The following is a 9719-nucleotide window of genomic DNA, read 5'->3' as shown; positions in this document are numbered from 1 at the left end:
ACCAGAGGAACTGTACAAGCCTGCAACTCCACAATTCTCCCAGAAACCAGATGTATATGGACTCTGAATCATTTGTATGTATTTAATTTGCTTTGATCCTTTAACATTTCTCTCATGGTTTCTTTCTTTCTTTCTACAATAAACCTTTAATTTTAGTTACTAAAGGATTGGCTGACAGCGTGGTATTTTGGGTAAGATCCAAACTTATATTGATCTGGTACTGTGGCTGACCCCTTGGGATCAGAGGAAACCTTTTTAGTAAAGAGCATAGAGTTTAAATAACTAGTCTCTTTAGTGGACCTAGTGCTGATTGGGAGCCAGAGGCTGAAATGCAGTAAAGGGGGCTGTGTGTATTTGTGTACTGGCTTCTTGATAACCGGTTTTGGGGAATCAGAAGCACAGTCTGAGGCTGGTTGGGAAGTCTGACTTCAGTGTCACCCACCAGTGCTGGGAGAATCTGCTCTCCTTTTATAGCCTGCCCTGCATTATCAGGTGGCTACCCTGGGCAAGGGACGGGTCACAGTGGCGTAGTCTTAGCAGGATCCACAGAACCAGAGCATTTGGGTTTTAGATCAGACCTCACACTATTCCAAATTTTGAAATTTGATATTGATAGCGTTAAAGATTAAAGCTAGTCAAGATGAGTGAGCAAAGGTCGTATGATGCTATGAATGCAAAACAGCTTAAACAGTTATGTAAAGAGAGAAAATTAGCTCTTAAAGGGGATGTTTCAGAGCAAAAAATGAGAGATCTGCTCAGAGACAACGACCTGGAAACAGGGTCTCCAACTGACTCTCCTGCAGAGGAAGCAGCTGCGGAAAATGGGCAGCAAGCCGGGAAAGATAGCCAGCACCTCCAGCGTGAGAGAGAAATGGCAGAACTCTGCTTGTGGGAAAAGAGAGAGGCAGCCGAGATAGAAAGGGAGCGAAGGGCTGATGAGGAGAAGTCAGCTGAAAAAGCTCATCAAAGACAGAGGGCTGCTGAAGAGGAAGCCCATCAAGGACGCATGGAGCTATACGCTGCCGAAGAGAGAGCGCATCAAAAACAAATAGAAGCAGCCAAAATCCAGCTCCAGATCCAAGAAGGGAAAAAGGATCTGCCGCAGCCATCTGAGAATTCTTCGATTCTCACCATCAAGGATCTGGAAAGGATCTGTCCCGTGTACAGAGATAACGAGCATATTGAAGAGTTTTTGTCTACTTTTGAAAGACTCTGTAGTATTCATCAGGTTCCCAAGGGGAGAAGAATGCCTGTTCTCCTCACCAAATTGACGGGAAAAGCCAGGAAGGTATTTAATGAAATGGAGTTAAATGATGCGTTAGATTATGTAAAGTTTAAAGAAGCGGTATTGCAAAGGTTTAAAATTACTCCCGAGTCTTACAGGCTGAAGTTTAGAAATGTTAAGCTGTCTGATAATGCTACTGTAGAAGAGAAAACAGTCTTCACTTCTGTTTGGGTGGGCAAGGAAAAGACCTTTATTACAAGGTAATTACCTGGGGCAACAGCTTTAGCTGAACTGCACCCCTGATTTGTGTCGTGTGAGGGTTTTTATATAGCCTTATTACCAAGTCACTGTTATACAGCAAAATGCTTTAAGCATGTGTTAAAAAGTGAGTTTGCACATACAGTGTCACGTATACAAGGAACTTTCCGTATTTGGTTACAAAGGAAGGCATGTGCATAGCTTATTGTTAAAATGGAAAAATACAACTTCAGTTAAAAGAAAGAGACAGTCGGGCAGTTTACTTATCTCATTTAGCTTCAGAGAAAACTTTTGCCCACGCCTTTCTGACCATGCGTATCGGTCAGTGCATTCCTAACTGCCTCTTAGCTTTCAGCTACATGCTCAAACTGTCTTTGTGACAAACTTCATGTTTCCACACTACCTATGTTGAAACTGCTCATAAACTGCTTGGGTATATGGAAAAGTGGATTGAAGGGGCAAAGGCTTGTAATAATTATAGCAGAGTTATTGATTTGTTTGCTAGAGAACAGCTCCTGGAAATAGCACCCCACTGTATCAGAGCAGCTGCTCTGGATAAAAACCCCAGTACCATTTTGGAAGCTGCACAGATTGCGGGTGCTTTCATGGAAAATAGGAACCGGGAGGGGCATAAGACTCAAGGGAAAAACAACCCCTATTCGTTGAGATAGCACTGTCTGTCACACCATGTCCGAAACAGAATCTAGAAATGCAATGTTCTGTCTACTAGCACATAGTGTGAGTCTTCCTTGGTGTCCAAAAGTGGGGGATGGTGTTCTCTGATCACTGAGAAAAATTTGGGCAACACAAACCGTACAATGGTTTTGGAATGTGCGAGATCAAATTTCAAACACGCAAACAAATACAGATGCACTTGGTGGAAACACTTTTCTCACTTTGCAAAAACATGTCAACATTTAGTCTGCAAGCTACAAGCCTTCTAGGCATGGGCATGTCTACATTTAAAAACCCCAAATCCTCATTGGATGGATTAGGAATTTATTAATAACTATGGGCTGACGTCAAGGGGAAGTGTGTAGATGTAACCAGCGTCAGAATTTGTCCTTTAGTAATTTAAACTTGCTCTTGTTTTTAATCTTGAACGCTAGAAAGAAGGAGGAGGAAGAGCCGGCTTGCTGCAACTCAGGATGAGGAGTCTCCCTCTTGGCGCTGACATCGGTTCCCGGCACCGGAGGCAGCGCAGGCCAAGAGGCGGCACTGGTTGAGGTCTGCCAGGCGGCACTCGGACAGCTCCCATTCCAGATCCCCAGCACCGACGAGTTTGCCCGCACCGAAGTGGCACAGAACCTGGTCACCGTCAGAAGACCCGGCACTGAGCAGTTCGCCCACACCGAGGCGGTGCACAACCCAGTCACCATCGGAAGACCTGGCACCAAAGAGTTTGCCTGCACTGAAGCAGCACAGAACCAGGTCGCCATTGGAGGACCCGGCACTGTGCAGTCCCCGATGTGGAACCCGATTGCCGGAGTGCGGCTCAGCACTGCGGAGTTTGGAGCAGCCCTGGTCTCGGTTTCCAAAGGGCAAGCGGCACTGCAAATCATCGGTACCAAGATGACGCTTCGGTACCTTGAGCTCTTCAGAGCACACCTCCTCTCGCTGGCATCACTCGCAGTGAAGGAGGTGGTCCTTGTCGTCCTCCAGGTTGGAGGCATCGAGAGGACGGTCCTTGGCACAGAACGGCACCTGGGACCGAGGATGTGCACGGAACTGCCGGACAGTGGCTCAGGGTACCACAGGGGGGACAGTCGTCGGAACAGCCGACGCCCCCACAGGGCATCACAGCCGGTGGTGCAGTCAGCCCCAGGCTGGCCCAGGGACAATGGCTGCAACAATGGCCTTATTGGGCCCCATGGGCATCCAGATGGGGCTGGGGCCCCAATCCATCCTGTCATTGGGGGTTCAGTCCGTGCCTCCAGCACAGAAGACCCATGGACACCACTCCTCGGACGAGGAGTCGGACCCCATGGAGGGACCCTCTATGGTGCTTCCCTTCGTCAGGAGGGGGCGCATCTGCAGGAAGCACCTTGGCAGTCCTCTTCCTCCTCACCAGACGAGGCAGTCTCCCGGGACCACATGGAGCCACTGGAGGATTTCAGGGCGCACCAAGAGCTGCTCAAGAGGGTGGCCTCTAGCTTGGGGCTGGAGGTGAAGGAGTTAGAGGAGGCCGATGATACCCTCTTCAATGTGCTGGTGGCGACTGCCCCAGTGAGAGTGGCCCTACCAGTCCACGATAGGGTCCTCAAAATTGTGAAGGCCCTGTGGCAAACCCCTTCCTCGGTCGCCCCTACGTCAAAGGTGGCCGAGAAAAAGTATTATGTCCCATCCAAAGGGTTCGAGTATTTGTTCACTCACCCGGCCACATGAACCTTGGTGGTAGACGCAGCCAACCAGCGGGACAGGCAAGGTCGGCCAGGTTCCATTCCTGAGAACAAAGACAACAAAAAGCTGGATTTGTTTGGGAGAAATATTTATTCCATGGCAGCCCTGCAGTTCAGGGTTGCCAACCATCAGGCCCTCCTGGGTAGATATAATTTTATCTTGTGGGACTCCCTCAGGCGGTTTGCTGAGGCCTATCCCAGGACCAGGCCTCAGACTTTACCACCATCCTGGACAAAGGAATCATGGTAGCTAGGGCAGCGCTCCAGACGTCCAGTGACACTGCTGACTCAGCAGGTAGGGTGATAGCCTTTGCCATTTCCATGAGAAGGTGCTCATGGCTGCAGTCGTCGGGCCTGTCCCAAGAGATGCAGCAATCGATTCAGGACCCCCCCTTTGATGGGTCGGCCCTATTCTCCAATCAGACAGATGCGAAGCTGCACGGTCTGAAGGACTCGAGGGCCATGCTTTGCTCCCTGGGCCTGTACACGCCCCAGGCTTCCAGGTGGCAGTCACGGCTCCAGGCGCAGCAGCAACCAAGGCCACCACTAGGCCCTTTCAACCCTACAGAAATAGGGACAGAAGTAAGGGGTTTAGAAGATGAAATCAGCCCCCCCTAGAAGGGGCCCCCCAGGGAGTCAGGCAATTGGAGGAGGCAGTTTTGATGGTGCGCCTGAGGGTGGCGCCCCTACTGTTTTCCTGGATCCGCCTCACCCCTTCCTAAACAGGTTAAGGCTCTTTTATCCCAAATGGGCAAAGATCACGTCAGACCTTTGGGGCCTTATAGTCTCAGGGGGCTATGCCCTACAGTTTACTTCTACCCCCCCAACAACCCTCCCCCTCCATCCCTCTTCAGGGACGCCTCTCACAAGCAACTCCTCTTGCGGGAGGTGGACACCCTCCTCAACCTGGGAGCGGTGGAAATAGTCCCTCAAGGCAGAAGGGGGAAGGGGTTCTATTCAAGGTAATTCCTCATCCCCAAGGCAAAGGCGGGGGGAGGGGGGGGATCTTAGACCCATATTAGACCTGTGTCATCTAAACAAATATGTCAAACGACTCAGGTTTCACATGGTTTCCCTAGCCTCAATAATCCTGGATCCAGGAGACTAGTATGCCACCCTTGATCTCAAGGATGCATATTTTCATGTGTCCATCCTCCCCAGCCACAGGTGCTTCCTCCGTTTCACGGTGGTTGGCTCACACTACCATTTTACAGCCCTACCCTTTGGCATATCTTCGGCTCCAAGGGTGTTCACCAAATGCATGGCAGTAGTGGCTGCCCACCTGAGATGAAATGGTGTACACATTTTTCCTTACCTGGACGATTGGCTGATCAGGGGCAGGTCCAGGTCCCAAGTGCAGGAGAGTGTGTCCCTCACTTGCTCCACGTGCAGCAGGCTGGGACTGCTCATAAACGAGCAGAAGTCCACACTAACCCCAGTACAACATATATAATTCATTGGGGCCACTCTGGACGCCTCCCAAGCCAGAGACTTCTTGCCTTAGCCATTCCGCTCCTGCCCAAGGTCCTGCTGAAAGTAAGGAGGGACAGGGCGGATGTTATACTCATGGCTCCGGTCTGGCCGAGACAGAACTGGTTCAGCATGCTGCTGGACCTTTCGATTGCCCCACTCCTGGAGCTCCCGAGGCAACACACCTTCTTTCCCAGGACCATGCTCGCCTGTTGCACCCAGACCTGGACTCCCTGCACCTCACAGCTTGGAGACTCTGTGGCTGACGGAGGGAGAGAGAGGTCCAACAAGTTCTGCTTGGCAGCAGGAAAACTTCTACACAGGTCATGTATTGGGCTAAGTGGAGGCTGTTGTGCAGAGACCCGGGGTATTCCGCCCAGCCTCTCACCTATACAGGTGGTCCTGGAGTACCTGCTCCAGCTAAAACTCCAAGGTCTGGCACTGGCCTCGTTGAGAATTCACCTGGCAGCCATTTCGGCCTTCCATCAGCTGCTAGAGGGGAGATCCCTGTTCTCCCATCCCATGTCAGTCAGATTCCTCAAGGGGGTGGAGAGGCTTTATCTGCAGGTCCGTGACCCAGTGCCTCCCTGGGATCTCAACCTGGTCCTTTCGAGACTCATGGGGCCCCCCTTTGAATCCATGGCTTCATGCCCTTTGCTCATGCTTTCATGGAAGGTAGCCTTCCTGGCGGCCATTACCTCAGCTAGGAGGGCCTCCGCGATTAGGGCCTTAACCTTGGAGCCCCCTTATACAGTATTCTATAAGGATAAGGTCTAGTTAAGGCCGCATCCAGTCTTCCTGCCCAAGGTGGTTTCCCAATTTCCTTGTAACCAAGATATTTTTCTCCCCGTATTTTTTCCCAAACCTCACGGTTCGGAGAAGGAGAGGAGATGGCATTCGCTGGACGTGAGACGAGCCCTGGCCTTCTACATCGAGCGTACAAAGCCATTTCGGAAATTGACACAGCTCTTCATTGCAGTCTCCGACTTGATGAAAGTCTCACCTGTCTCCACCCAGCGCATCTCCTCGTGGATTACATCATGCATCCGGTTCTGCTACAAGCAGGCGAGGGTGCCTTTTCTGGGAACCATCACAGCGCACTCAACCAGAGCTCAAGCCTTGTCTACAGCCTTCATGGAGAGAGTGCCCCTGCAGGACATCTGCAAGGCTGCCACCTGGTTGTCGGTGAATAGCTTCACGTCCTACTACGCCATCGTCCAGCAGGTGAGAGAGGACGCAGGATTCGGCAGAGCGATGCTGAGGGCAGCTCACCGGTAACTCCTATCCACCTCCAAGGTATTGCTTGTTAGTCACCTATAGTGGAATGGACATGACCAGTCACTTAAAGAAGAAAACAAGGTTACTTACCAGTAACTGATGTTCTTCGAGATATGTTGCTTATATCTATTCCACAACCCACCCCCCGTTCCCACTGCCAGAGTTGGCAGACAGAAGGGACTTAGGGGGCATAGGGCCAGCAGTGCCTCATATACTGCAGCATGTGTGTGGGACTCCAGGGGGCACCAGAGCCAGCCCTACGGGATCTGCTAAGGGAAAAAAAGTTCTGGGAACTGTGCCTGGAGGCACGCACACACCTATAGTGGAATGGACATGAGCAACACATCTCGAAGAACATCAGTTACTGGTAAGTAACCTTGTTTTTCTTAGTCCTGCTTGCAGGCTGGTGGAGGGGTCTGTAGGGATTTGGGGTGTCTGGATCTAGAAGTGTCATTTTGCAGACAGACAGCCTACAGTGAGATAGGGTGAGTTGTGCCCCTGCTTTAGGGAGCAGCCTGCTTCATGTGTGTCTGTTTTTGGGTCCGTGTACTAAGGTTCTGGATTTTAAGAAATCTAGTGTTATGCTGCAAGTGTATATTTTAATCTCACTTCTCTGGTTGCATGCTGTGAACATAACCCTAAATTTATTATGTTTTAAAATGTCATGATTTTTAAGTCAATCTCATGCTTTTGCATGCTGAGGATTGGTAATGATTTTTGACTGCTTGTTTTTTGAATGCTGGGGATTGGCAATACCGAAAACACACACTTCTCCCTGAATTCTCTGGCCCTAATTATTGAAGTATGCTGATTCTCACTCCAGTTACAAGTAGAATGAGGAAGTGCTATTACTATCACAGCATTGCAGAAAGCCTAGCTAGACAAATGTTATGTAAACAAAGTTCTGGCAGCGTTTGAAACAGGAACAAACAGGGGTGATCAAAGAAAAAAAAATCCATCTAGTTGCAATGGTATTTCCTATTATTTAAAAGTTGCTTAATTTCCCATCTTCCCCCAAATACAAAACAACTAAAATACATCAAGGCTGTGGTGGGGAGAGCAAGGGTGTGTGTTTATAGTTTACTTGCTATAGCTGGTTGGAAAATGGTTTCTTCCCCCCTGGAAAATTTCAATATCTCAATGAAAAAATTGAAAAACAAATTAGATTGATTCTGGTTCCATAAGGGAGTTGTAGTTTAGGTGTGTCATGCTCCCATAGTCATATATAGGCCGGGATCCCTGGTTGGACTCCCATGATGTACCACAGTTTCCCCCCTTGGTATCACGAGTCAATGCATCATGGCAGTTGTAGTCAGATTAGGGAGCTTTGCCCATAGAGGTGAATGGGAGCCTGAGGCACCTAAACTACAACTCTCATGAGGCACTGTGGCAGCATTTCAGAACCAAAATATTTCAGGGTTTGGTTGTAATTTGTTTTTGGATGAAAAGTGATAATGTTTTGTTTTTCAGGCATTCAGTTTTTTGATGAAAGATCAAAAGTTTCCTTGGAAAATAGACACGTTTCATGAAAAATTTAGTTTATTTGAAAACTTATTTTCTGTCAAACAGGTTCAATGGAAAATTTTCAACCACCCTCATTCCTTTGATTCGTACTAGTACTTGCCTTTCATAGTATGTGAAATTGTATGGGTGGAGTCACTCCCATTGTTGTATAAAGCAATGGGGATATGGCGGCAGAAACTGAAGGCTAGCCTCCATTTTGGAAGATAGGTTTCCGGAATGGACAGTGCTGACTGCAGCTTACAGTGGGCTCTGGTTGCCTGATTGTGTCAAGTTGAAATAAAAATAACATAGTGGTTAAATACAAGCTCATCGTGCCTTAATAAGAAGCGCACAAGGTATGGAGAGGGGTTTAATAGCCATGAAATAGCTGGCCCAGTTAATACTTGATTCAATATTATACATTCACATGGAAGGGGAGTTACATTTTTAAGCTGGGATTCTGAGCTGTGCCTCCAAGAAATGAAGTATGGTCCATATGGTTCCAGGGAGGAGAAGAGAAAGGGTGGGCAGGCAAAGGTGGCTTTAAGCCATCATTTGAGCCGTTCTCTTCTTACCTTTACCATGTTGTCCCTGGTGTAAGGTAAAGCAGCCAGGAGCTGCCATCTCTGCCCTCGCCCCCCGCCCTGAAGTGTTGTATATTACAGGGACTCCTCTCCTGTCCCCAGCTCCACTCCCAAATGTCCTGTGGGCAGGATATGTGACGGGCCAGCATAAGGACACTTGAGATAAACCTATGCAGTGCCTGCATTTGGGGCTTTGCTGGCTGCAGGGCTTTTATAGCCCTAGTCCTCTGGCATAGCAGTGTTGTGGGGCAAGAACAGGAGCCAAAATCCACCCTTAATCTACGGCAGGCGGTAAGTACTTTATCTGATCCTGGGGGCGTGGTTCAGCTATTTCCAGTCCCCATGTTGCAGTATGTAATGGGTTAGATGCTGGCTTGTCCTGGTTCTGTGGGGTGAGAGTTGATCTACTCTAGAGTCCTCAGGGTTGAAAGAATCTGTACTAGTGAGTCACGTTGCATTAAATTTACTGTGTTAATGTCATAGTTGGTAGATTTTTAAGCTTAAAATAACTGAGTTACCATGCACCAGCTTGGTGTCATGATGGTTCTGAAAGAGGATTCATTTCTTTGCTTGTTATTGAAGGCCTGAGCCAAAGCCAAAGTCCATTGAGGTCAATGGAAAGAGGCCAAGGGACATCACTGGGCTTTGGATCAGGATCTAAATACATAAAGAACATATTGGAGCTGGGAGCACAGAATACAGAATGAGCAGCAATACAAGTAACCATGCAATATAAATAGTAATAAATTCTTGGTTATTGGTTATTTTTATAGGTGAGATGTTAAAAAAGTGGTGGAAACAGCAACACTTCTACCACTAGAGCTGGTGAATATTGTGCAAGCAAAGCAAATGTGGTTATTTTGGGGGATTTTCACAACTTCTGCTGGAGTGAGATATTTCTGAGATTTCAAAAGAAACTGTTGTTGCAGTAAAAATGGGTGTCAGTAAACTGAACCAGCATTTTCAATCCAGCAGAGCACTTTCCACTCTCATAGCACCTTC

The 9719-nt window shown here is 48.5% G+C and overlaps 1 protein-coding gene across 11 annotated transcripts in view; it reads left to right on the top strand.

Moving 5' to 3' along the window:
* The first annotated feature begins 324 nt into the window (after positions 1 to 324).
* LOC137161540 (C-C chemokine receptor type 8-like) overlaps positions 325 to 9719 on the top strand; it is a 58871-nt gene continuing 49476 nt past the window's right edge. For 9 of the 11 annotated variants that reach the window (XM_067560865.1, XM_067560866.1, XM_067560871.1 and 6 more), the window contains exon 1: positions 4440 to 6648. The gene's annotated coding sequence lies outside the window, so the exon portion shown is untranslated. Of the gene's footprint in view, positions 1289 to 2592; positions 4178 to 4439; positions 6649 to 8827; positions 9009 to 9719 lie in introns of those variants that run through there. The other 2 variants (XM_067560861.1, XM_067560862.1) reach the window with 2 other exon arrangements.

This window comes from Emydura macquarii, unplaced genomic scaffold (assembly GCF_026122565.2).
Source record: "Emydura macquarii macquarii isolate MOO-44397 ecotype Brisbane River unplaced genomic scaffold, CSIRO-AGI_Emac_v2 contig_2321, whole genome shotgun sequence".
In the NCBI taxonomy this organism is placed as follows: Eukaryota; Metazoa; Chordata; order Testudines; family Chelidae; genus Emydura; species Emydura macquarii.
Note: the sequence above shows the minus strand (reverse complement) of the source record. Positions and strands in the feature narration are given on the sequence as shown.